Source organism: Bos indicus, chromosome 2 (assembly GCF_029378745.1).
Source record: "Bos indicus isolate NIAB-ARS_2022 breed Sahiwal x Tharparkar chromosome 2, NIAB-ARS_B.indTharparkar_mat_pri_1.0, whole genome shotgun sequence".
Lineage (NCBI taxonomy): Eukaryota > Metazoa > Chordata > Mammalia > Artiodactyla > Bovidae > Bos > Bos indicus.
In genome coordinates this window covers 58,322,551-58,348,123 of record NC_091761.1, presented here as the reverse complement: position 1 = coordinate 58,348,123, position 25,573 = coordinate 58,322,551, and the positions used below count along the sequence as shown (strand labels likewise).

The 25,573-nt window shown below is 39.7% G+C and overlaps 1 protein-coding gene across 1 annotated transcript in view; it reads right to left on the bottom strand.

The window, feature by feature from the left end:
* NXPH2 (neurexophilin 2) overlaps nt 1-25,573 on the bottom strand; it is a 128,474-nt gene that overhangs the window by 84,519 nt on the left and 18,382 nt on the right. The gene's annotated exons all lie outside the window — the stretch shown is intronic.

The window sequence follows — 25,573 nt, the reverse complement described above, 5'->3', positions numbered from 1 at the left end:
AGGTTCCAGCCCTCCTTCCTCTTCTTGAATCTTCCTTACTTAATTTAATTAATTAATTTTGATTGGAGTAAAGTTGCTTTACAACATTGTGTTAGTTTCTACTGCATAGCAAAATGAATCAGGCATACATATACATATATCACCTCTTTTTTAGACTTCCTTCCCATATAGCTCACCACAATGCATAAGGTAGAGCTCCCTGTATTATACAGTATGTTCCCATCAGTTGTCTATTTTATTCATAGTGTCAGTACTGTATATGTGTAAATCCCAATCTTTCAATTATGCCTACCCCACCCCTTTCCTGTTTGGTATCTACACAGTCGTTTTCTATGTCTGTCTCTACTTTCTGTTTTGTAAATAAGGTCATCTATACATTTTTCTAGATTCCACGTATGTGTAATATACAACATTTGTTTCTTTTTCTGGCACACTTTACTTTGTATGACACTCTCTAGGTCCATCCATGTCTCTACAAATGACCCAGTTTCATTTCTTTTTATGGCTAAGTAATATACCATTGTATATACGCACCACATCTTCTTCATCTATTCCTCTGTTGATGGACATTTTGGTTGTTTCCATGTCCTGACTATTGTAAATACTGCAGCTATGAGACCTCCGTTACTTTAATAGACCAACCTGAACATGCTTCCCAGTTACTTTCTCTTGGGTGCAGTTGTGCTCCTTAAGCTCTGGCTTCTTCCACTGTGTGAGGGGAGGAGTTCGTCCTGGCTCCAGGCTCACCACATGAGAAATGAAAGTCTAGCTCATGTCTTCTCTGGTTGGGTGAGGGATCTCTGAGTGCAGACTGCTGCTTCCAGAGGCTTCTTCCCATCCCCATCCCTTATGCAGTGGACAATTAAGTGGTGCGTGTTCCTGGAAAGTTCAGGACTCAACCACACAGCTTTCAGAGTGCACATGGAGAAACTGTGTGCCCAGCTGCTACCTTTCCACACGTGACTAGAGGAGCTGGGGGGATGGCTGAAGCTGCTGCAGTGTTGAAAAGCAAGCCTCAGTCCCACAAGCAAGTCAGTCCCACACCCTGACTCTTGTAGCTCCAAAGACTGACAGAGGAAATCTTCACATTGCCCTGTTCTTCGCTCTGCCTGCAACTGGAGCTGGGCATGCTAGACACCTAGTATGCTGACCAACTGGAATGGACAATGATTCTTCTTATGGTAGAAAGGAGAGGCAGAGAGAAGAGTCATCTCCTAAAAGTGGACCAAGGAGATCGTAGGGTCTGCGCTGGACAATAACCAATTATTTTCTTAAGTGTTTTCTCCAATTTACACTCTTGATAGTGCTTAAGAGTGTCAGTTTATCTGAATTCTCCCAACATACAGATGGATATGGAATAGAATCTTCTTGCCAGTGAATATTAGTCTGGTTGAAAATGCTTTCACATATGTACTGACCACTGAAGTTTTCAGTTTTATTGATTGTTCAAGTTTTTACATTCTTCATTATATAAATTCTTTATTTCTTAAACTGAATTCTTTGGATCTGTTAGGGATTTGAAATCTTATGTAAGGAAATTAATTGTATAATACTTTTGAACTGAGAAAAAAATAAGAGAAACCTGAAGGTGAAAGGAAAATTCTTGGAAACATAATATTGGGTTAAACAGTTGCAAATGAACATTCATTGTATGACATGATTTATGCACATTTTTAAAACAACAGAGAATAGTCCTAAATATTATAATAAACTTATTTATATGTATTAAAGCATTTAACATGTCAGGAAAAGCCACTGTACAATTTCAGGAGCAATTTCAGTGCTATTACATTTGGAGTGGGAGAGGAATTAAATTACAAGGTGGTATAGATAGGAGGGGAGTTTGGGGGAGAATGGATACACATATATGTATGGCTGAGTCCCTTTGCTGTTCATCTGAAACTATCACACTATTCTCAGTTAATTGACTATATCCAAATTTAAAGTAAAAAGGTGTAAAAAAGAAAAAAATTACAAGGTGGAAGCATGGACAGTAGAAAAGGGCTTTAATTTTATCTATAATGTTTTGGGTTGATATACTACATAATCATAAGATGATTAAAGGGTCATAACTCCATTTAGTGTTAGCACAGGCATCTAGCATGCATGGGACAACATAGCTGGCAGCCGACTCCACCAGGAGATGGTCAAATCGTTACTGGCCATGTGAAATTCTGGTGGAAGTCATGGGGATTGGAGTGAGGAAGGTGCAGCCCACATCAGCTGCATTTCCTTCTTGTGTGGCTGTCTGATTGGATGAAGGTGGTACTTAGGGCCCATTCTATAAAGGCATGAAGGTGATGACGTATGCTGAGCCTGCTGTAACAGCCAAGCCCACCAAATTCTCCAGTCTCATTAATTTCAACACAATAATAGGAGACACCCCTGGGAACCAATGGAAGCCTCTTCATGGGCCCCATCAACCCCTCTGACATCTGCCTGTTTATCCCTCACTGGGATCTCAAGAAAGGACCAGCTGTTAGAAGAACCACCTGTGTACTATGAAGGGGCAGTTCAGTTTGTCAGCAAATACCTGGTAATACAACTTGCACAACTAAGAGCACCCCTTGGGGAGAAATTGGCCAAGACTTTCCAACTCCCTCACTGTAACGGACTCCAGTCTTACAGAGAATAAAAGGTGACCTGTGTCTGACTGTAGGGTGGTAGCTGTTGCTCTGTGATAGCCCTTGGGGCAACAGGGAGCTTTGCTAGTCAAACACTGCCCTATATGCCCAACTGCCCAGGACTGCCCCAGTGGGTAAGGATGTCGTTGTTCAGTCACTAAGTCATGTCCAACTCCTTGAGGCCCCATGGACTGCAGCACACCTGGCTTCCCTGTCTTTCACTGACTCTCGGAGTTTGCTCAAATGCATGTCCATTGAGTCAGTGATGCTATCTAACCGTCTTATCCTTTGCCACCCCCTTCTCCTTTTGCTTTCCATCTTTCCCAGCATCTGGGTCTTTTCCAATGAGCTGGCTCTTCACATCAGGTGGCCAAAGTATTGGGGCTTTCGCTTCAGCATCAGTCCTTCCAGTGAATATTCAGGGTTGATTTCCTTTAGGATTGACTGGTTTGATCTCCTTGCTGTCCAAGGGACTCTTCCAACCCAAGGATCAAACACTGCATTGCAAGAGGATTCTTTACCATGTTAGCCACCAGGGAAGCCCCATGAGTAAGGATATTGTATTACCAATCTTCCTTGTAAACAAAAATATTGAACTAAGCAGATGGGAAAGCAACAAAAGACTACTGCTCTCTTACTTACCCCTACTCACCCTGCCCTCTCTTACTTAAAACCCCATGACTGGATTGTCTCTGAATAATTCCCCATCAATCACATCAGAATTCTGTTGCTAGCATTGTCTTTACCTCAAAGAAGGGCCCGATGCCACTCTATTACTTCCTTTAGCGCCTCCCCTGACCCAAGATTTCCTACAAATAAAGATGTTTTTAGACCAGGAGACACTAAAGATGAATAGCTATGATAGACACAGTGCTTGGCCCTTCCTTGTAAGAAGTTTCTCTTTAAATTTTATAGATGCCAACCTATTTCAGGGGTTCATTAAGCACACTATATTCTCTGCCTACGTAGGGTTAAATACTCCACTATGAAGATAAATCTCAAGTTATCTGAGCAGTCTCTTGTTGAAAATTGTTCCTAATTATTTGCTGTCATAAACAGTGCTGTGATGAACATTCGTGCACATTTATCAAACGTCCTCAAGCTCGACAAGGTTATGACAATTCAGTTTCTATTAAGTCTGATGGAGATCTGGCAGGGAGAGAAAAATGGTGCCCTTGCCTAACAAGCCTGGCTGAAATAGTGAGTGTCTTGGGGCTGGTTGTGCTGGGTGCAGAGTTTTATGGAGGGCCTGGTTTATCAGGGCTGTGCTCTGACAACATCTGGATGGATCACTCTTAAGGAACACTGAAGGTCCAACTGAAACTCTTTAATATAATCACAAAGGCTGCTGCGGACCCCACATGGTATACTGGGCCCCAGATTATGATCTTTCCTCTGCCATGGCCGTGAGACCATCGTAGTATTGATGGATTCTCTCTGGAATATGGCACCATTGCAATATTGGAGGCCCTGCTATGCCCTGGCTCTCTCAGGAAAGAGTGGGTCAGAAAGATGGCTATACAGCTCATCACATACACAGATCAGCATACTTCAAGAGATTTTACTTGAAATCAGGCAAACTCTGGCTGGGTTCATCCTTCCTGGGACAGAGGCCTGACAAGGAAGGATGGGACAGTAACTCTCCTGCCTGAAGTTGACCCAGCTTCATCACACAAAACATATGCCAACCACTCATAAAACCACAACCATGTCTCCAGAATTTGTCAAGACTCTTTTTTTCTAGTTTCAACCGATTGCCTTCATCTATCCTGACTTGGACTTGTCTTTACCTATATATCTCCCCTTGTTCTTTGTCTTCTGCCCTTCCTGCTCCCATCTTTGTTTCTGGGCTTGTAATCAGATACCATGGATTCCCTTATGGCTTTGCCATTTACTGGGGCAGGCATCTTCTTAACGTTTTACAGATGCTCTTATGTGCCAGGCACCTTACTAGGTGCTATCAACATTGCAGTGTGTCAAGAAGGAAGAAGGATGATGAACAATTGCATGCTCAGTCACTAACTGTCTGACTCTTTGAGACCCCATGGACTGTAGTCCGCCAGGCTCTTCTGTCCATGGGATTCTCCAGGCAATAAAAATGGAGTGGGTTGCCATTACCTTCTCCAGGGGATATTCCCAACCAAGGGATTGAATCTGGGTCTCCTGTATTTCAGGTAGATTCTTTACTGTTTGAGCCACCTGGGAAACCTGATGAACAATTAACTTTTGCTTAATCTCTCTGGCCTCAGTTTTCTCATTCATTATACAGGAATGAAATGGCTATACTGATCTCAGAGGACTGTTGTAAGGACTGCTGTGAAGCACAGTGTTGAGAGTGAGTGCTCATTAAAACTTAGCTCAGTATCATCATTTACATCCTCCACAGGTCAGCACTGCAACAAGGCATCCTGTTACCCAATAAGACCACTTCTGGGCTGCCTCCCCATCATAGTCCAATCATCGTACAGCAGAAACAGCAAAAAGGTGGGCCAAAATTAAAATACAAGATCCCAACCCAGGCATCCAACCCAGGTCTCCCACACTGCAGGCAGACGCTTTAACGTCTGAGCCACCAGGGAAGCCCATAATACAAGACAGAAAGATGTATTACTGAAATGGATAGAAATGGCCCAGAAAAGCAAAATGCATGCATTTGAGATTCACAAAATTACACATGCATGTGCACACATGCACACACACAATAGTATACTGTGGGCAATGTATTTATTGTGGGAAGAAGAAGAAATTGCCATGAACAGCGGAGATGGGAATTTCTGTTTACTACTGGATTTGTTTTTAGAAATCAAAGATGGCATGTTATTGTACACTAAGAATAAGAGGAATCAATATACAAAACAGCACTTAAAGTTAGACTAAAAGTAGCACTTTTTCAAAAAAAGAAAATTGTGCATTGCAGTAAGCAAGCTTAAGGACTACTCTGGGATTATATAATAAAATAGAACAAAAGAAAAATAGGTTTCCATTATCACTTCTACAGTTACTTGTCTTATCAAAAGACCACAATTTCTTTTTTTTTTTTAAGAGCACAATTTCTTATGACTTAGTTCATTTTGTCCTAAATTTTCAGGTTTGATTAAGTTAATAATAATGATAATACCTTATATATTTCTTTATTTCCATCAAATCCCTTTCAGACACTTCACCCTATTCTATCAATATGTTCTTAAATTTTCTAATGATGGATTTTAAGCATGTAAGACATTCACAGAATAAACTATTAAAGGAAAAAAAACAGAAAATTTAGTACAAGTTCAAGAATTAGAGGTTTCCCTACATGTTATCTTTTAACTGCCTCTTCATCCTCAGCAGAATTCTTAGTTTAAAAAAAATAAAACAGCCAGAAACATTCAAAGGTTTGAGGATTGTTGCCTGAACTACAGGAAAAAAAGAGTGATGATTTTAAATCACAAATAGTTAAGAGTACAGTTTATAATGTCAGGATAAAATAATAAATTCACTGACATGCAATATTTCTTCTATGAACACACCACAGTCTAAGTTTTGTTCCTCATAAGGGATGAATTTAAATGAGCAAACATTCCTCTACCAACTTAATTTAAGACCAGTGCAAGCATTTCCTGGTATCTAAATCAAACCAATAGCACAGAATGTTTGGCTTACGTAAAAGCCTTATTTTGTTTTTCGTTTCAAAAAATGCTTAGAAATCAGGCTGCAGCCAGGAACCCAGGGCACTGGTGCTTGTATTGCCTGTGGGTCTCAGGGAAGACGAGAAAACAGCATACTAGGTGTATTTCACTGATTAGAGGACATTTCAGTTAAATAGCGTTTCCTCTTGGCCCTAGACAGAAAACACACAAGTGATACACACAAGATGATATTCAGAGTGACACGAGGCTTCTATAGAAGGAAAATAATAATGCAGTCCTTCGTTACCTCCAAAACACAGGTCTTCTCATTTTTTTCTTTTCCATGGTGAAGACTGAAACGATGTTTCTTTTTATAGCTCACCATTTACTATGTTCAAAAGAAGCATTTTGTGAATGCGAAAGTCCTGGTGGGCTCTCCTTTTAGTGTCTTTCATGGATTAAAAAAAAAACAACTTAGAATATATGCAAATAGTTTAATTCTAAACATTAATATACAATCCAAATATAGCTGGTGATACAAACAGTTGAAGTATTAAATAATTCATCATTTTGGGGATATAAAATAAAAGCAGCTCATGAAATAAGAAACAGTTCTATCTACAGTATCTAGATATTACAAATATCGTGGATCTAGCCCAGCAAGCAAGGCTGTCAATGTGTAGCAGCAGCATGAAGCCCCTCATTCATCTGTCTAGTCATTCCTTCACTCATTCATTCAGTAAACATTTACTGAGTGCTACTGCAGGGTCATGACTTCTGCTTATATATTAGAGAAATAAAGGTGAATAAGACATAGTCCTTGAGTATGAAGGCCTTATAGACAAGTGGATGACGACAAATCTACTGGACAACAACATGACTTCAAAAATTAAATAGGAAAAGGTGATGTATGCACAGTCCCAGAAACTATAAGACAATTTTAAAAAGTCTAAATATTACAGGCTGTTCCACACTGGCATAGGATAGCTCTTTTGGTTAAAGGAGCTGGCAAGTCTGTTGAGTGAGAACATTTTGTGGTGTGGCCAAATGCACCCCCTTGAACATGATGAAAATAATTGAAAAGACAAACATGTGTAGGTTGTTAAGAAACTAACCTAAAGTTAGTTGATACTGAGTTAAATTAAACCAAGTTTATTAAATATTTTCTAACAAATGCTCTGTTACTTGCAAAAAAGTATAAAATAAAGTAACCACTACTAACACCCTCCTCCCTCCAAGAGGGCTTCCCATGTGGCTGAGCTGGTAAAGAATAGGGCTGCAATGTGGGAGACCTGGGTTCGATCCCTGGGTTGGGAAGATCCCCTGGAGAAGGGAAAGGCTCCAGTATTTTGGCCTGGACAAGTCCATGGACTGCATAGACCATGGGGTCGCAAAGACTCGGACACAACTGAGCAACTTTCACCTCCCCACAGGAAGCACTAGGCTTCTTTGTTAGAACTGCAGTCAGTTTGGGAATATATTTATTTGGTGAATGACATAATCTTAGAGTAATAACACAAAGCTCTCTAATTCTAGGAAATCTGTTTCAAAATCTAGCCTCTTGTCAAATTAGGCAAGAAGACCTCCTTAAATACTCCTTTTTGGGGACTTCCTTGTGGTCCAGTGGTTAAAAATCTGCCTTCCAATGCAGGGGACACAAGTTTGATCCCTGGTCAGGGAACTAAGATGCTACATGCCATGGAGAAACTAAGGCCACGTGCTGCAATTACTGAGCCCATGCACACTACAGCCTGTGCATCATAATTAGAGAAGCCCCATGTCCCAGAACTAGAGAAAGCCTGCAAGTCACAGCAAAGACCAGTGCAGCCAACAATTAAAAAAAAAAAAGCTTCTCTATGCCAACATCTAAACCCTGCCATTGGCTATTCACAGGTTATTTTCCTCATTTTATCTTTTAGTTCAGAGGTGATTTCCTATAAATAAATTAAAAGTATAGTTAAAATTACCATACCTTTTCCTTTTTCTTATAATGATAGGACAATTACTTTACTGTGTTCTTTGAATACTGCATTTCAATATTATTTTTAGCTTTAAACATTTTATTTTTAATAAATTGCTTATTTATATCTTTCAATCATTTTTTTGGAAGAAGAGTGTATGTCCCCATAAAAGTCTTTCTCATCTTATGGAAAAATATTTCAAGAAAAACATAAGTCTATTTAGCTCTTTCAAAGACACAGTCTCCAGTTTTATTAACCTGTGCTTTCAAAAAGCTGCCTTGTAACAACCTCACCATCATTAAGGGGAAGCAAAAAGGCACTTGCTGAAGCAGACAATGTTAAATGGTATCACACTAGACAAGCCTTAGCATCTTTCCTTTGAAATTTACATCTTACTATTTCAATGCTGCTATTCAATCTCTTAATACCTAAAATAGGAAGTAATGGGCATCAGGACATTTCTGTACCTTCTTCCTGGATACAGATTCTCTCTCCCCAGCTATTCCCATTTCTGGCTGCTTCATTTCACTCTGGTCTCAGCCTAAATGTCACATCAGACAGGCCTATCTATATATCCATATATACATACGTTGCCTCTTAGCTGTCTAAGATACTCTCAAAGTGAAATAGAATCTGGAATATATTACAATACACATGGACCACATTAGAATATCATCTCAAATAACTATGCGTATAGAATTGCCATTTATTGGTACTATTATGGCTTTCTTCTTTCAGTCAGCTTTTATTAGAAATATATAAATTTTATTTCTGTATTAGCAGTGAAGCTATTGTGAACACTTATTTTACCCCTTGAAATACTCTAAATAATAAATTCTTTCAGAATCTGGAACATGGTAAAGTTTTGTTTTGCCTCTCTAAGAAATTGGTATTTTCCCTCTTCAAAGGAAGCATATAATTTAATCACATTCCTTGTCTTCTTGGCCACTGGGTAAGACAGTGGCAGCTTTCACGATGAATTTGAACAACTGTATTAACTTTTATGGTTAGAGTGTTTGTTTATCCTCTTGTAATTCTGTTTAGATGTTTTCAAATTAATTTTATTCTATTTTTCTTTCTAGGGTATCTTCAATTCTTATTTGAAAGGTTGTGAGGAATATTAAATTTAAATTGTAATACAAAATATTACATTTAATACTCAACATTAAATAAAACTAAATTGAGTAACACACATCATTGAAATTGTGAGGCGATAACTTGGAATATTTGAGATGCCTAAATTACTTTGAGCTTGGTCTCAAAGATATATTAAACTATGAAATGGAGTCCTGAAGGGATTAAAAAATAAATTTTGAGAATAGAGTAATAAAGAATGATTTAATTCTAGCTAACAATATGGTTTAAAAGCCCTCCTGGATCTAATGATGTGAAAAGGAAATGTAAAGAGAAAAAGTCCATGCATGCTTTCTTTTCCACTCCAAGCTCAGTCATGAGCTAGAGATTCAGAAAAAACCCTTAGTTTCTTTCTACATTAGTCTCTTTATTCACAGATCTGAAGCAAAACATTATCTCCTTAGGGTTACGGTGTGGACTGGAAGATCCATCAAGTGGAATCCCCAGTCCTGAATCAACAGCAAAGGTTTCCAGAGACGGCTTCTTATCTGAAGGATTAGGCCTGGCACTCTGCCAGTTCAAGAAGCATCTCTATTTGAGACGTGTACACTATATATCATGCACACCTCAAATATTTTTTTAAATAAACTTTTCCCCCTAAACTTTTTATTTAATATTGGAGTATAGCAGATTAACAATGTTGTGATGATTTCGAGTGGACAGCAAAGGGACCCAGCATTCGTATGCATGTATCCATTCTCTCTCAAACTCCCTTCCCATCCAGGCTGCCACATAACATTGCGCAGAGTTCCCTGTGCTATATAGGGACCTTGTTGATTATCCAAAAAAATGAACTTTTTAAACAACATAAATGAACTTCAAGATTATCATATTAAATATGTCAGACAGAGAACAATAAATATCATATGATATCACTCATATGTAGAATCTAATTTAAAAAATGATATAAAGACTCACAGATTTTGAATATAAATTTGTGGTTACTAAAGGGGAAATGTGGGAGGGAGGGAAAAATTGGGAGCTTGAATCCAGTTCCAACACACACACTACTATATATAAAATAATCAACAAGGACCTTCTGTATAGCACAGGGAGCTATGCTCAATATTCTGTAACACCTAAATGGGAAAAGAATTTTTAAAAGAATGGATACATGTATATGTATAGCTGAATCACTTAGCTGTACACCTGAAACTAACACAACTGTGTAAATCAATTATACTTCAATACAATTTTTAAAAAATTAAAATAAACATTATTGTAGAACATTTTTAAGTTTACAGAAAGTTGTGGCAATACCTGATTTCCCCTATTATTATTACCTTACATCAGTATGGCATATTTGTTGTAATTAATAAGCCAATATTGCTATGTTGTTATTGACTAAAGCCCGCGTTTTGTTCAGATTCCCTTAGTTTTCCCCCAGAGTCCTTTATCTGTTTCAGGATTTCATCCAAGATACACAGTGCATTTAGTCCTCATGTCTCCTTAGATTCCTCTCGGCTGTGACAGTTTCTCACACTTGCTTTGCTTCTGAGGCCCTTAGCAGTTTTGTGAGGTCCTGGTCAAGTATGTTGAGTAATGTCCCTCTACTGGAATTTGCCTGATGTTTTTCTCATGATTAGACTGTTTTTAGAAGGAATATCACAGAGCTAAAGTGCCCTTTGTGATCCCATTATATCAAAGAAGTAGACTGTCAACATGACATTACTGTTGATTTTGACTTTGGTCACTTGGCCAAGATGGTCTTCGCCTGGTTTCCCCACTACACACACATTCCCCACCCCACCTCAAATCCATACAGTTTGGAAGGAAGTCACTTTGGACAGCCTGAGCTTGCATGCATGCATGCTCAGTCCCTTTAGCTGCGTCCAACACTCTGCGACCCTATGGACTGTAGCCCACCAGGCTCCTTTGTCCATGGGATTCTCCAGGCAAGAATACTGGAGTGGGTTGCCATGCCCTCTTCCAGGGAATCTTCCCAACTCAGGGACTGAACCCAGGTCTCTCATGTCTCCTGCATTGGCAAGAAGGTTCTTTACCACTAGTAAAGAACTGGGAAGCCCCAAGCCTGAGCTTAATAAGTGGAATTAGTCTCCCTCTCCTTGAAGGTGGAGCACCTCTACAAATCATTTGGAACTCTCCTACCTGGGAAATTTGTCTATTCTCACCCATTTGTTTATTCAGTAATTTATATCAGTAAGGACTCACAAACATTTATTTTAAATCTTGGGTTATAACTAATACTAATGTACTTTATTGCTCACATCATCCAGCTTTGACCACTGGAAGCTCTTTCAGTTTAGTCAAATTCTAAATATTTTTTTAATTAATTAATTTATTTTTTTACTTTACAATATTGTATTGGTTTTGCCATACATCAACATGAATCCACCACGGGTGTACACGTGTTCCCAATCCTGTACCCCCCTCCCACCTCCCTCCCCATACCATCCTTCTGGGTCATCCCAGTGCACCAGCCCCAAGCTTCTTGTATCCTGCATTGAACCTGGACTGGTGATTAATTTCTTATATGATATTATACATGTTTCAATGCCATTCTCCCAAATCATCCACCCGCTCCCTCTCCCACAGAGTCCAAAAGCCTGTTCTATACGTCTGTGTCTCTTTTGCTGTCTCGCATACAGGGTTATTGTTACCATCTTTCTAAATTCCATATATATGCATTAATATACTGTATTGGTGTTTTTCTTTCTGACTTACTTCACTCTGTATAATCAGCTCCAGTTTCATCCACCTCATTAGAACTTGTTCAAATGTATTCTTTTTAATGGCTGAGTAATATTCCATTGTGTATATGTAGCACAACTTTCTTATCCATTCATCTGCTGATGGACATCTAGGTTGTTTCCATGTCCTGGCTATTATAAACAGTGCTGCGATGAACATTGGGGTACACGTGTCTCTTTAAATTCTGGTTTCCTCAGTGTGTATGCCCAGCAGTGGGATTGTTGGATCATAAGGCAGTTCTATTTCCAGTTTTTTAAGGAATCTCCACACTGTTCTCCATAGTGGCTGTACTAGTTTGCATTCCCACCAACAGTGTAAGAGGGTCATGAAGATTCACTCTGTGTGCTGCAAAATGGTATGTGCTTTAACAAATGCATTATGTCATGTATCCACCATTATAGTATCTTGTAGAACAGTCTCACTGACCCAAAACTTCTCTCATGCTTTATCATTCAAACCCTCCCTTGTTCCTTCATCTTCTGCCTGTCTCTATAATTTTGCCTTTCCCAAACTGTCATATAATTGGAATGATAAAGCATTGTAGCCATTCAGTCTGTTTTCTCTCACCAGTAAACATTTAAGAATAATCCATATGTTTTCATAGCTTGATAAATTTACTTTTTATCACTGAATAATATTTTATTATAGGGGAGTGCCAGAGTTGGTTTATTTGTTCACTTAACTAAAAGATGTCTTGAGTGGATGCAGTTTTTGGTGATTATGAACAAAGATGCTCTAAACATTTTCATGCAAGTTTTTGTGTGCAGATAGGTTTTGAAATCTGTTGAGTAAATACCTAGGAGCTCAGTTGCTGAATCATATGATAAAACTATATTTAACTTTGGAATAAACTGCCAAACTGTCTTCCAAAGTGTCTGTACCATTTTACATTCTCATAGCAACAAATGAGGGTTCCTTTTCTACAATGTCCCTGCCAGCAATTGGTACTCAGAGTTACTTGGATTGTAGGCATTCTATAAGATGTGTAGTGATATTTCATAGCTGTTTTAATTTGCAGTTTCCTAATGACAAAGGACGTGAGCATCTTTTCATATGCTTATTTGCCATTTGGATGTCTTCGAGGATGAAGTTCATATCTTTTGCCCATTTGAAAATTACTTTTTATTTCTGGGTTTTAAGAGTTTCTTGTATATTTTGGATAAAAATTCCAAAACATTCAGATACATATGTATCTGATATGTTTGTATCAGATGTGCACTTAGCTAAATATTTTCTTTCAGTTTATGGCTTATCTTTTCATTCTCTCATTATTCCATCAAAAAGTTTCTATTTAATAAAGACAAAACTATCCATTTTTTCTTTCATAGGTTGTACTTTTGGTTTTATATCACCAACACTAAAGGTCACTTAGGTTTTCTCTTATACTTTTGTTTACAAATTTTATAGTTTTGCATTCTACATTAGGTTTATGATTCATTTTGAGTTAGCTTTTTTTTTGAAAGATGTCTGTGTCTAGGTATATTTTTTGCAAATGAATGTCCAATTGTTTCAGCACCAGTTGTTGAAAAGACTGTCCTTTCTCTGTTAAACTGGTTTTGTTCTTTTATCAAAGATCAGCTGACTATATTTGTGTAAATCAATTTCTGAGCTCTCTATCTTCTTCCATTAATCTTTGTGACCATGTTACCAATTCTACATTGTCTTCATTACTACAGCCTAGTAGTAAGTCTTAAAATTGAGTAGTGTGAGTCCTCAAGCTTTGTTCTTCTTTTTCAATATATGTTGGTTATTCTAGATCTTTTTCTTCCCATGCAAATTTTGGAATCCTTTTCTCAATAACCACAAAATAGCTTGCTAGGGTTTTTACTGGTGATGCACTGAATCTGTAGATCAAGTTAGAAATGACATCTTAACAATACTGAGACTTCGAATCCATGAACACAGCATATTTGTCCATTTATTTAATCATCTTTGTTTTCTTTATCAGTGTTTTATAGTTCTTTCACATACAGATCCTGACATTTTGTTAGATTGATACTTGAGTACTTCATTGTTTTTGGTGCTGTTGTAAATGATATTTTTCAAAAAATTTCCAAGTGCAATTGTTCTTTGTTGGTATATAGTAAAGAAATTGACTTTTGTTAGTTCCAGGAGTTTTTGCCATCACTGTTGTTGACTTTTTAGTATTTCCTAGTTATACAATAATTTCATTTCCCTGGTGGCTCAGAGGGTAAAAGTGTCTGCCTACAATGGGGGAGACTGGGTTCGATCCTGAGTTGGGAAGATCCTCTGGAGAAGGAAATGGCAACCCACTCCAGTATTCTTGCCTGGAAAATCCCATGGACAGAGGAGCCTGGTGGGCTTACAGTCCATGGGATTATAAAGAGTCAGAAATGGCTGAGCAACTTCACTCACTCACTCACCTGTGAATAAAAAGAATTTTATTCATTCCTTTCTAATGTGAACACCATTTACTTATTTTCCTTGTCTTAATGCATTACCTAGGATTTCTAATATAAACATTTTAAATTTCGATCAAAACATATAAGTATGTCAATCTTTCATTTTAAGACCAAGAAGACCTTTTTCTGAGAACGGGCCCAATGATGGGAGTTAGCATCATATTTCTTTTAAAAACCAGTTTTTCTAAGACTTCCAGTGCCAATTTTACAAGTACCCTCAATTAACATATTTGCTAAGTAATCTGGGTACAGAATCTGCCTAGAATTTCAGAAAACTTTTTGCTTTTTTTCTCCATCTTCTATTTTTTTTTTTTTTTTTTTGGCCATGAAGCACAGCTAGTGGAATCTTAGTTCCATGATCAGGGATTGAAACTGTGGCCTCGTGCAATGAAAGGATGGCATTCTAACCACTGAATCTCCAAGGAATTCCTTTTGCTTTTTTTCCCCCAGTTGCCTTGCCCAACTTTATTTTTTAGTGATTTTTAAAACTTAGCCTTTATTTAACTTTATCAAGGCATTTAACTGTTCAGAAATAAAATTTTCATTTGATTTGTATCAGTTTATAACAACAATTAATTAATTATAGAATCACACTAAAATTAGAGGTGGCATGAATAAGTTGGGTACAAAGGAAAACTGACTTGATAACAGCAACTCTAGCATACTGAGAAAGTTCTCAGAAAGGTATCTATTGGACTCAAACTCTCAGTGCTGCCTAGGACTAGTAAGTAAGTTTGACAAAGAGAGAGGAAGCCACTAGTGAGACTGTCAAACCAGCTAAATGGGTTAAAAGGCAATTTCCTGTATTCAATTATTGTTATTGCTCAGTTGCTAGTTCAGTTCAGTTCAGTCGCTCAGTTGTGTCCGACTGTCTGCAACCCCATGAACCGCAGCACGCCAGGACTCCCGGAGTCCACCGAAACCCATGTCCATTGAGTCAGTGATGCCATCCAGCCATCTCATCCTCTATTGTCCCCTTCTCCTCCTGCTCTCAATCTTTCCCAGCATCAGGGTCTTTTCAAACGAGTCAGTTCTTCGCATCAGGAGGCCAAAGTATTGGAGTTTCAACTTCAACATCAGTCCTTTCAATGAACACACAGGACTGATCTCCTTTAGGATGGACTGGTTGGATCTCCTTGCAGTCCAAGGGACTCTCAAGAGTCTTCTCCAACACCACAGTTCAAAAGCTTCAATTCTTCATCACTTAGCTTTCTTCACAGTCCAACTCTCACATCCATACATGACCACTGGGAAAACCATAGCCTTGACTAGATGGACCTTTGTTGGCAAAGTAATGTCCCTGCTTTTAATATGCTGTCTAGGTTGGTCATAACTTTACTTCCAAGGAGTAAGCATCTTTTAATTTCATGGCTGCAATCACCATCTGCAGTGATTTTGGAGCCCAGAAAAATAAAGTTAGACACTGTTTCCACTGTTTCCCCATCTATTTCCCATGAAGTGATGGGACCAGATCTTAGATGGGCCATGATCTTAGTTTTCTGAATGTTGAGCTTTAAACCAAGTTTTTCACTCTCCTCTTTCACTTTCATCAAGAGGTTCTTTAGTTCTTCACTTTCTGCCATAAGGGTGGTATCATCTGCATATCTGAGGTTATTGATATTTCTCCCGGCAATCTTGAGTCCAGTCTGTGCTTTCTCCAGCCCAGCGTTTCTCATGATGTACTCTGCACAGAAGTTAAATAAGCAGGGTGACAATATACAGCCTTGACATACTCCTTTTCCTATTTGGAACCAGTCTTTTGTTCCATGTCCAGTTCTAACTGTTGCTTCCTGACCTGCATACAGGTTTTTCAAGAGGCAGATCAGGTGGTCTGGTATTCCCATGTCTTTCAGAATTTTCCACAGTTTATTGTGATCCACACAGTCAAAGGCTTTGGCATAGTCAATAAAGCAGAAATAGATGTTTTTCTGGAACTCTCTAGCTTTTTTGATGATCCAGCAGATGTTGGCAATTTGATCTCTGGTTCCTCTGCCTTTTCTAAAATCAGCTTGAACATCTGGAAGTTCACGGTTCACGTATTGCTGAGGCTTGGCTTGGAGAATTTTAAGCATCACTTTAATAGCCTGTGAGATGAGTGCAATTGTGCAGTAGTTTGAGCATTCTTTGGCATTGCCTTTCTTTGGGATTGGAATGAAAACTGACCTTTTCCAGTCCTGTGGCCACTGCTGAATTTTCCAAATTTGCTGGCATATTGAGTGCATCACTTTCACAGCATCATCTTTCAGGATTTGAAATAGCTCAACTGGAATTCCATCACCTCCACTAGCTTTGTTCTTAGTGATGCTTCCTAAGGCCCACTTGAATTCACATTCCAGGATGTCTGGCTCTAGGTGAGTGATCACACCATCATGATTATCTGGTAATGAAGATCTTTTTTGTATAGTTCTTCTGTGTATTCTTGCTACTTCTTCTTAATATCTTCTGCTTCTGTTAGGTCCCTATCATTTCTGTCCTTTATTGAGCCCTTATCAGTTGCTAAGTTGTGTCCAATTCTTTGCAACCCCATAGACTACAGGCCACCAGGCTTCCCTGTCCTTCACTCTCAGACTGCTTAAATTCATGTCCATTGAGTCGATGATGCTATCCAACCATTAATGTATTAGACTAAAGCCTTAATTTTGGACCAATGAACAAAAGAAGCAGCATTCAGTGGGCCTGTGACCCAGTTGTTTTAATAACTAAACTCGTACACTAAACAAAGTGATATAACATATAGTCTTTTTTATTTCATGGAAGTGTGACTGCCTATAGGGAGTATGACTGTAATAGGAAAGACTGAACAGGGTTAAAATACCCCACAAAACAAGGCTCCCTGGAAAAGGGAACTAGCAGTTTACAAGAATTACACTGAGCACTTTCACACAGAGATCCCCATTCATTTGAGCAAGTCATAAAGTTCCTGGGGACAAGAAATAAGCTTTATACGTCCTCATATTCCACAGTGTTGGCTGCATAATGGGTCATTTGGACTAGGCTGGACTGCATTGCTCAGAATTTTCTTGAAGCTGGTTAAGTGGGCTGCAAGAGATTTTCATGAGATTTGGAAGGCAGAGGGAAGGAAAGGGCCATTTTATGGCTCTCATTTGTTGATCTGCTGTACTCACACAAAGTAGCAGGAGGGTCTGCAATCCATCCACCTTTCCTTGGATTCTCCCCCACCTCCTCTCACTCCTGAGTCAGGTGTGTGTGTTTAGGTTGTGATGAAGGGCCATGGCTTCTGTGGGATAGCCCTGTAATCATGTCAAGATTAATGAGGGCTGACATAGGCTGTGGTCCACCCTTGTGGGGTTGCAGTATATCCTTGATGGTTCTACCTGGCTTGTCATTTCTCCTTCCTGACTTCCTGTGTGGCTCTCCTTCAAGCTCCAGCATCAAGTGCAGAGACAATAGCCTTACGGAGATGGCTCACCCAGCCCCCAAAGTAGTGAAGGCCAAGTCCCTGTAATAAACTCATTTATGTGTATACACACACAGATAGATCTCTCATGCATGCATGTGGGTTAAGTTGCTTCAGTTGTGTCTGACTCTGTGTGACCCTATGGACTGCAGCCTGCCAGGCTCCTCTGTCCATGGGATTCATCAGACAAGAACACTGGAGTGGGTTGCCATGCTGTCCTCCAGGGGATCATTCCTGACCCAGGGATCGAACACATGTCTTCTACATCTTCTGCACTGGCAGGTGGGTTCTTTATCACTAGTGCCTGGGAAGCCTTCTGCCTGCTTAGTTGAACCCTAATACACACAGCAAAGAACTTTCTCCCAGAGTCATTTCTGAATGACAAAAGTGATGGCCCAAGCAGAACTACTGTTACGATTTCACCTTCAGCAAGCTTGTGATCAGAGAAGGGAGAGGCACAAGATAAATCAGGGATGAATCTGACTGTCAGACTGATTCAGACTTTTAGGAAAATTTCTATTTCCTAAATCCATAGACAACATTTTATGAAAGAGACCAAAACCCTTTTTAGACAGAGAAGTTCAGAAAAGTGAAAAATCAAAATTGTATAAGATTGTACCTCTTTTGAAAAATCTGTACCTCTTTTGAAATTGAAAATATTATCACCTGAGTTATACCTATAATAATATTAAATAGTATTACTAAACAGCTATCCAGGGACTTAGGAGGCTCTGCTTCAAATCTGGTCTAATCCAAAGGACCACATTCCTCTATCCTTGTGTAATTACTGTAGAATCATAGAATTTCATGTCTGAGCACAACTTTAAAGTTCATATAATATTTACAGGGGAGAACACTGAGGTTTTAGTGATATTGTGACTTGCTCAGAGTCAACAGCTGGTCAAAAAGAATAGTTTAACTTTCAATTTCCTGTCCCAAGCCAGAGTACCCTATACAATACTATTTCTGTGCCTGAATCATGTCTCCACCTGATCAGCCCTGCAGACTCTCATACAAGTCTGGCTGAAATGTGCCTGCCTCCCTTATCAAATGTGTTACGTTTGTTAAGTCATATGAGTACATGTACACATTTCAGTTGTCAAAATGGAAGGACCCACAATTAGAGACCATGGCTGAGAGATCTATTTCCCTGATGGTTTACCACGTCTGGAGAATCCTCAAGTCATCAGACTTTGTTTTGTAACCTCACCAAGAACAACAGCCAGAAGTTCACTCAAAAATGATTCCAAAACATTTTGTTCTTGGTCTGCCATTCTTGGGGGGATGACAGCTGGTTTGATCACAGTACATTTAAGTCATGAAGTGTTTCCTCTGGCTACCTTAGAAGATATAGGAGTCATCATCTCAGGTCCTGAGACATTCTGTGTCCCGCTCCCCTCCCACCTTGAGTTATAAAGCAATTTATGACCATGTATGCTAGGGGAGGAAAATCATCATTTAGGACTTCTTGTATCTCCTGAACCCCATAAAAGTCTGGTGTGTGGGTTTTAAGGATTTTCTTTCTTCCTTTTCAAAATAAACATGTCCCATTAATAATGGTTTACAACTATCTTTGATAATGGGCATTTTTATTAAGGTAATATATTTCACAAAATGTATTAGTATCTTGTATCCACTAGGAAAGCATGTGCTGCTGCTGCTGCTGCTAAGTCACTTCAGTCATGTCCGACTCTGTGTGACCCCATAGGCGGCAGCCCACCAGGCTCCCCTGTCTCTGGGATTCTCCAGGCAAGAACACTGGAGTGGGTTGCCATTTCCTTCTCCAAGGAAAGCATGTGGTTTTAGATAAAAACTTAATTACCACAGTGGCTTAAATAGGCAGAAATTCAAGAAAAAGATGTCCTGAGACAGGCAGGCTAGGGCTAGCACAGATGCTTGGCAAAGCTGTAAGAAACCCAGGCTTTTTCATTATTCCTCTTTGCTATTCTCAAGATGTAGCCCTCTGCCCATGCTTGCTGCCTCATGTTAGGATGGCTACGCATCCCCTGGCTACAGGTTTATAATCTAGGTAGAAGGTGGAAAAGGGGCAGAGTGCCAAACGGCATTCCAGCCAAATTTATCCTTAATCAAAAAGGCACACGTTTCCTGGAAGTAGCTCTCAGCAAATTTCTACTCGTATGCCATTGGCCATACCTAGGTCTCATAAGTCACCGTCTGCTGGAATTTTACAAGGAACAAAGGTTGTAGATGGTGACTATGACAGCCAGCCAACAGTGTCTGCCACAGACTTCTATGCCACTGTTCTTCTATAACATGTTTAAATTAACGATTATTCTGAAAAAGTCTTCACGTTCATAACCTAAAACTTTCTTGTTCTAAATCAAGAAGTGAAAACTCATCTATAATTTGTTCATTCTCAAGGACAACTGGGAAAATTAACAAACCCAACCCTACACTGAACAAATATCTATACATCTTAGTGACGCAGCAGTAAGCTAAGTGGGCTACCTGCCCCCCAACCAATACAGGGTAATAATAAACTCATCTGTAAACCATTCTCCTTTTACCCTGTTGCATGTTCTGAGTCTGCCTCCATACTCAATATTTGTTTAAGCTTTAAGATCACTCAGTCTGATCTTTTAAAGCAGAAAGAGTGGTCTGTTAGAAACATGCTTACCAACAGTGACACCCTGAGAAGGTACATGTAGAGTATGGGGAACCACATCTTATCCACTGCATGAAGCGTCCCTGATTTGGAAGAGAACAGCTGTCAGGATCCTTAGGTAACAGTCCATCATTAAAAGTCACAATACCCTTAGAGGAATATTTTCTAAAGCAAAGTAGAACCAGTTCCTGTTAGGTTAGTGTTTTTCAAATTGCCTCTAAAATCTGTCTTGGATGCCATGTAAGATGCTGCTTAAAATTCAGGTCCCCAGGTCCCACGTTCAACACCTAAGCATCTATCTACCAGGTATCTATCTCCTGAGCATCAGCTCAAGTCAGTGCATTTTTAGCAGTCTTCCCAGGAGGCTGCATACTCAACGTTGAGAACCACTTTTTCAGGTTAACATAGCAGAGTCAAGGGCCGAGTGGACAGGTTGGCAGAGCTCTCAGGCTAAACATGGACCTTCTGAAACAAAATGCTGGTAGGAGGACAATAATTTCAATTCTTTACAGAAACCATCCTCTGGACAAAGGCCTGAACTCCCTTTGCCAAGCAAATATCCACAGTGAGAGTGGCCACCTGACTAAACCAGGCTCTGCACATACAAGCATCCAACTGATTAATATCAGGACCAGGGAAATGTCTGTCCTGAAGGGATTTTCAGGATGCTGGAGCCAGCTCTACCTGAAGCTCTGAGATCCATAAAGGTCCAAAGCTTTTGACCTTGTGCCAGACCTACTCCTGCCATCTGCTTCAACCTCCCCTCCACTTGAGATTATCTGGGCCATTACAGTCTTCCCTGCCTGGGCTCTGCTGAACCTCAATGTATAACTCCACCAGAGTTGTCTCTAAATGTTCTCTGGCTGCCCATAGCTAATCCCTCTGCCAAACATCCTCTCTGATCTGTATTCCCTGACCTCACCAATCCCCTGTGGCTGATAACTGCTGCAGCAATGGGGGCAACCTTGACACCCAGCTTCTTGGCTGATAGTTGGGAAACAGCCCACACCCAGTCACACTTATGCATCAGAGATCTTCAATGCTAGGTGGCTGTATTTCTTTATAGTTTGGAAATTTCTCTGATTTACTAACACATCTGCTGTGCCTCCTGTTGGTTTTAGCAAGAAGCCGAAGCATGTTCTGTGGCAACAGAAATGAGTGCTATTCTGAGAGTATGTTGGAAATCTGAAGGGGGTTTCCTGTGCCATTTGAAGCTGAGAAAGGAGGATCCTGGCTGGGGCGTTAGTACCCAAGTACATCTTCCTCCACCCCCAAAGTTCACTAAAATAAAGTTGGGAAAGTGGTTTTCCGGCCGCTTGCAGATATGAGAATATTTAACTTTCAAAGATTCTGATTGAAGTACCTATCTGAAGCAAAGTACGTTTTATCGTGCACATTCAAATATATGTATTATCTGAAGATAAAAAAAAAAAGGCTGGCAGATTCAGCTAAAGAGAAACCTAGCAGTTCTGAAATTTAGAAAATTAAAAGCCAGGCATCTGAAGCTAACCATGTAAAAGTGCTTGTAGGTGTTCAAAGAGGATGTCATGGGAGTAGTGCTAAATGTACAAAAAGTCATCACATTTCAGAGTATAGGGTGGCAAAGGTGGAAATCCTAGATTAAGTTTGTTAATCCAGAGTAGCATAAGGGTCAGACACAACTGAAACTGAAGAGAGTTTTGGTGACTCAGATGGTAAAGTATCTGCCCGCAATGCAGTAAACTTGGGTTCAATCCCTGGGCTGGGAAGATTCTCTGGAGAAGGGAATGGCTACCTACTCAGGTATTCTTGACTGGAGAATTCCATGGACAGAGGAGCCTGGCAGGCTACAGTCCATAGGGCCACAGAGAGTCAGACACGACTGAGCAACTAACACACTCTGTTTCCCAGATCAGAGAAGGATGGTATGTACAAAACTGGGAAATAGCCAGCTCAACATGCGTTCCCAGAGAAAGAGCTTAGAAGGCATTTCTGTTGGAAAGCATATTAAGCAGATTCAAAGCTGAGAATATGATATGTGAGATGGGAGAAGGGAGCACATGTGAGGACAAAGTCACGACTCCTGCTTCTTTTATAATAGCATACCCTTTAGCCTCCCTCTGACACCTGGAGATGAGAGCCTTGAACTACACTCTGTTATGTCATCAACAAGGTCAAGTTGAGATCACAGGAGTCCATGAGCTATTACAGTCATCACGGCACCAAAGGAACCAGACTTCACGCCAATACTGGCATGACTTTCCCCATGATTAATGCTTCACCCAGAAGCCTTGACCATCCAAGAATTCCTAATAAAAACTTCACATCTCTCATTAATAACAGTTGAAGCTGACAGGTTTTGCTCACTGCAGGCACACAGAAAAAACTGTTCTTCCATCGTAGGCATTTCAGCTAGGAACAACTGGGATACAGAGGCTTTGGTCCTACATCGCCCCAATGTAAATCCAAAGACAGAGCAAAACCAAATATAGAAGGAACGCACCTAATTACTTGGTCACGTGCCTTCACTGTACCTACTTTTGGTCTACTAACTCACATGTTTATAGCATATAAGAAGGGCTCATTATACTCTGATATTTTCATTGTCTAGAACTCAGAAGAAAAAGCTTTTCCTGGATGAAAAGTCCCTTCTCTGACAGCCTCTATGGGGTTGCTGTGGACAAACAGAGGATGCCTTTGTCACATGGGGGCTTGTGGGCAGTGTCCTGCTTAGAACAGGAAATACCCTTCAACTGAAAGTAGATCTGCTCCCTTATCTGCTGGTGTGCAAGCGTGCTTAGTTACTTAGTCATGTCTGACTCTTTCTAACCCTTTGGACTGTAGCCCACAAGTCTCCGCTGTCCATGGGATTTTCCAAGTAAGTATAGTGGAGTGGCTTGCCATGCCCTCTTTCAGTGGATCTTACTGACCCAGGGATCAGACTTGCGTCTCCTATGTCTTATGCATTGTAGGTGGATTCTTTACCCACTGAGCCACTACTTATCTGTTGGAAACATGCTTATTTAATATGATGAGAAGAAGGGCCATTCCCTACTGAGCCACGCTTGGCACCTCAGGTCAGGCCAGGCCTACGTACATGTACCATAACGTTATGATTCATCTACTTTTATAGAAGATGGGAGGGTTGGGACATATCTCATTGTTCTAAGAAGTTACAGTGCTTATTGGTAGTAAAGTGATGACTGTTAAAATCATAGCTGGTCTTTGAAAATTGTAAAATAATCTCAATCATGAAATAATCACCTTAATTAACACTAAATAAAAATCTGATTTGCAGTGATTACACTTTGAAAAGAATAAATTAAGCTATACTAAGAAAAAACCCTTAGTATATAAATGTAGGCAAATTAAACCTATGACCTCACACACACACACACACAAAACAGAAAGAAAGAAAGAAGGTGCTTCGTGTAGAAAAGCACTAAAATATCAGAATTAAAAACCAGACCAGAAATCTTGATCATAAATTTAAAATTGTTGAATGATTAAATTCTTATTTTCGAGGTAGTTTTCTACCTAATGATTGACCATAAACTTTAGAAACAGTTTTTCCTATATTACTTATTTTTCTAATTATATAAATATTGATATATTAAAAAGGACAAGAACATGGCATATTGTACTAGAAACACATGAGTCAATAATGATAGGAAGAGATTGTAAAGCATTACAAAGTGGATATTTGTGGATAAACATCAAATTTTGTGGTTATCTGTATTTCTTTTTAAAAGGGTAAACAATGGAACAAACCAGTTACTTGGCTACTGAGAATATCCTCTCTTTTCCTAAGAAAACAGACTTAGTCTTGACAGAATCAGAACAAATAACAATCTATTTTAGTTTGGCACTTTAACCTAGGTGTAGAAGTTTTGTCCCAAAGGAGTCTTTCGATACTGCTAAGAATGAGACAAGTTAAGGGCCTTTCCCCATATAAATCCAGAGCTCCAAAACAAAGGGGCCTCAAGTACACTTTGAAGGAGGTCAGTGACACTGAACTAGCAGACTAAGGGCTTAGATTTAATTTGCCACTCAAACTTCTCTGTAGTCGATCACAAGTAGTATTCCATTGACTTGGAAGCACAGCCTATCAGGGACATTTAATGAGTGATTTCTCTCAATGGTTCACTCATTCATTCATTTGAGCACTTCCTGGATGCCTACTATGTAGCTGGCTGTGGTATTACACAGATTGACATCCACATATCTCTATGTTCATAGATTTCACTTGGGTTAAGTGAAACCTATGTGTGTGCTTTACACACTACGTGTGTAAAACAGATAGCTAGTGGAAAGCTACCATATAGCACAGAGAGCTTAGCTCAGTGTTCTGGAATGAGCAGTGGGATCAGCGGGTGTGGGAGGGAGGCTCTAGAGGGAGGGACTATATGTATATTTATAGCAGACATTTTGTTGTACAGCAGAAGCTAACACAACATTGTAAAGCAATTATAGTCCAATAAAAACAACTAAGTAAAAATACAAGTGAAAAAACCCCCCAACCCCCCAAAGATATGTACCTGCAGGTATAACGCCATGAGATAAATGCTACAGTGGAAGTGTACATGGCGCACAGGAGCCCAGAGGGATGCACTTAACACAGATGTATCTTTGGAGGGGAGATCTGAAAAGCTAGGTGACCCCTGGTGACCTGAGGCATTCTCCGTCCTGTGTTACTGGTAGTTTAGTCGGTAATAACCACAGCTCTTTCCCTCAGGACTGGCTTACATTCCACTCGCCAGGGGCCAAGGCTCCAACAGCATTATACATTCATAAAGCCAAAGAACATCTAAGAGACCATATACTCTAGGGGTTCCCAAGTCTGGCTGGGCCCCAGGACCACCTGGTGCCTTGGCCCCAGCTCAGAGACACTGCTGTAACATGGTTGGAGGCCCTGAAAATGCTCTCTTGCTGTGGTTGTTGCAGCCGGCCCATGAACCAGCATTTGGGAATCCCAGACTCCACCTACTTTAATTTTCATAAGGAGAATTTTAGAAGAAATTCATACCCACAGAATTGAAATAACTCCATCAAATTTCAGGCACATGAGGACAGCAATGATGGAACATC